Here is a 3,295-nt window from a genome sequence, read left to right as displayed (position 1 = left end):
AGGATCATGACAAAAGAATAAAAAATTAAGTCATATTGAGATAAAACTATACATCATACTTGGGCATAGTTTGCTTTCCACTTTGAGCTGTGGATATTGTACACATAGTAAAGTGTGTAACCCAAGAGATGGATTTCAAAATTTACATGTGACAGGTTTATTTTTAAATGAAATGGAATCTCGCATGTGAATTTTGATTACCTTGCTCAACTCTTAAGGCCCCTGGCTCACTCTTTCTGCTTAAATGTGTTTCAAAGGGAGAGAATAAAAACATAATTCTAGAAGTGTTTTCACTCCTAGGTGAATTCCTTTTATGGTCTTTTCATATAAGGTAATAGAATTTATTCACAATGTGAGTAAAAGGGTGAGAATTCTCTTTACATGTAAAAACTGTTAAACCATAAATGGCTCATTCTAAGCTTTTGGAGCCAACAAACTCAGGGCTCATATCCGTTACTTCAATACAATATACTCACACTTAGAGCCCAAGATAATAGAACTACAGAATCAGTGGAGACATCAGGATGAAGATTTAAAGGATAAATCCATGGAAAATGAAATAATACCCCTATGGAAAAACACCTACACAGAATGATTGGACATTCTTGTTTTGGACAAAGGTGCGAAATTGAATTCATACATTCCTAATTGCGCCTTTGGACATTAAAGTAGAAACCTATTGGGCAGTCAGGTCAGGACTGATGGGCATTGTGGGATAGGAATTTTCTACATTGGAGTATTATATCCCCTGACATCTTAAACTACTAGCTGTAGAGTGTTTGTCATTTTGGGGTTATATATATCCTATGTTCTTTTCTGGGAAAGCCCACTCTACTCTCAGTCCAATCCTCTCACCTGGAAGTAAAGCTGACTAATTTCAGTTCTATCTTTTGCAACTAAAAGAGTTCAGGCAAATTCTGACTTCTGAGTTTTTCCAATCAGTAAAGGGAACTGGACTGAGGACTGTCTCTCACCGGCAAGCTCTTGGACAGATCTGGGTTTCAATAGAAGTATTGCTCCCTCTGCTGGCAGCTGGTTAGCATTTATCAGGTCTTAAGGATAGTGTGGCAGAAACCACTTTCTAGTGAGAGTCAGAGTCTCCTCCAGGTACAAACTGTTTGACCTCGCTCAGGTTACTTGGTTTCTGTGAGTCTCTGTTTTTGCATCTATAAAATATTAATGTTAAAAAACTATCTTTGAGACTGCTTGATGAGTTAAATGATTACATAAAATGTACTTAATGAATTGAAGATGTTATTTTTATAAGACACTTGAGAAAGAAAGCTAGTGTGCTCAAGTTTTTCAAGGTTGTAAAATATGATCTTCAATAGTGTTGGTTTTCTAGATCTGAGAAAACAGAAATACATTATGTCAACCTAAGAAGCTATTGTTAAAGGGTATACTATAAAACAATACTCAAAGACAAATGGAAATATTCCTTGGTCTTAGATGCAATAACTTGACTTCATAAAGATGTATATTATCCCCAGCTTAACAGTACTCTAATAGAATTTCAATGGGTATTATTTCTGAAACCAGACAAATTCATTCTAAAGTGCACATGGGAAAATAATCATACAGGCATATTTAGGAAAATCTGGGAAGAAAGAGGATCAATGAGGAGAGATAATCCTATTAAGTACCAATAAACTTTATATCCTCTACAATTAAAATAGTGTGGTATGAATAGATGAACAGATCTAAAACATAATAGACTATTCAGAAATAGGACCATGTAAAAAGAAAGTGTATTAATGAATAAAGTGGCATCTTAAATCACTGGGGCGAAGACAGACTTGTTAATAAATGGTGTTAGTACAACTGCACAGGTATTTGAAAACAATAATTTGGGATCCATAACATATATGATACTCCAGGAAAAACTCCAAATGGAAAAAAATGAGCTATACAAGTGCTAGAAGAAAACCTAAGTGAATTTGTTTATAATCTTTCTGTGGGGAGACCTTTTAAAATATGTTCATCATCCAGAAGCAATAACAAAAAAAGATCAACGAATCTGACTATATTAATAAAAACAATCTTTGTGAAAAAAACATTATAAGTAAACTTAAAAGACAAGTGACAAACTGGGAGAAATATAATTGCAACATATGTCATAGATAGACTCAACTATTTACAAATCACTCAAAAATTAAGAAAAGCAAAGATTCGTACACACCAAAACGATAAGCACCTTTAAATGTATGAACTTCGTTGTTGTCAAGAGAAATGCAGATTAAATCTACAATGAGAAAGTTCTTTCACTTTACTATATATTTGAAAAGTTCATAATAAATCATTGAGAAACACTCCATTACGATATTTCTCACTATCAGATTGGCAAGCATTAAAAAATATGAAAACACATTTGTCTGTGATCAACTAACTGGAATTTGAATCTGAGTTGGGTAATAGGCCATATTATTATTGTAATTAAAGTTAAATTTCTTGGGTGTGATTGTGGGGTTGTGGTTATGTAGGAGTGTGTGCATGTCCTTATGAAATATATATATACTGTGGTATTTATGGGTAAAATATCATGAGGCCTGGAAACCTACTTTCAAATACTTCAACTCAACAAAAGTGGTGTGTGTTTTTATTATAGACCAGTGGTGTTTGTTTTTTGTTGTTTGTTTTTGTTTTTTAACAGTAGAAAAGAAAAGCTTTATTAGAAGGAAAAGTACACTTCTAGACATGGAGGTGGGCCTGAGCAAGAGAAGCATGGCTCAAAAGGCCTAAACCAGTGATTTTTTTAAAAAAAATTTATTTATTTAAATTAGTTTCAAGTATACAATACATTGGTTAGACATCTATATAGTTCATAAAACGATCCCTCTAATTGCTCCCTCCCTCCCCAGGCCCTCCACCTAGCCATCATATTAATGCTAACTGCAGTCTACGGCCATAACCTGAAGGAACCCAATCCGATCTGATCTTGGAAGCTAAGCAGGGTTGGGCCTGGTTAGTACTTGGATGGGAGACCACCTAGGAAGATCAAGTGCTCTAGGCATTAAAAAAAAATAATAAAAAAAAATTAGGGATTGTAAGCTGATAAGGTTCTTGTAATCTGTGAGGTCAACCAAGGGTTGCCTCGCCTAAAAAAAAAATGCTAACTGCATTCCCTGTCCTGCTCCCCATCCCCATGACCATCTATCGACTACTAATTTGTACTTCTTTAATCTTTCACCCCATTCCTCCAGCTCCCCAACCCCATTCCCCTCTGTCTGTCACCAAATTGTCCACTGTATTTGTGAGTCTGTTTTTGATTAGTCTTTTTGTTCCTTAGATTCTGCAT

At 34.8% G+C, this 3,295-nt stretch overlaps 1 pseudogene; it reads left to right on the top strand.

Moving 5' to 3' along the window:
• Positions 1–2,894: 2,894 nt before the first annotated feature.
• On the top strand, positions 2,895–3,010 carry LOC112478077 (annotated as a pseudogene).
• The last annotated feature ends 285 nt before the right edge of the window (positions 3,011–3,295 follow it).

The sequence above is a fragment of the Pteropus alecto genome, unplaced genomic scaffold (assembly GCF_000325575.1).
Source record: "Pteropus alecto unplaced genomic scaffold, ASM32557v1 scaffold131, whole genome shotgun sequence".
Lineage (NCBI taxonomy): Eukaryota > Metazoa > Chordata > Mammalia > Chiroptera > Pteropodidae > Pteropus > Pteropus alecto.
The sequence above is the reverse complement of the archived record's forward strand: the minus strand, read 5'-3'. Positions and strand labels throughout refer to the sequence as shown.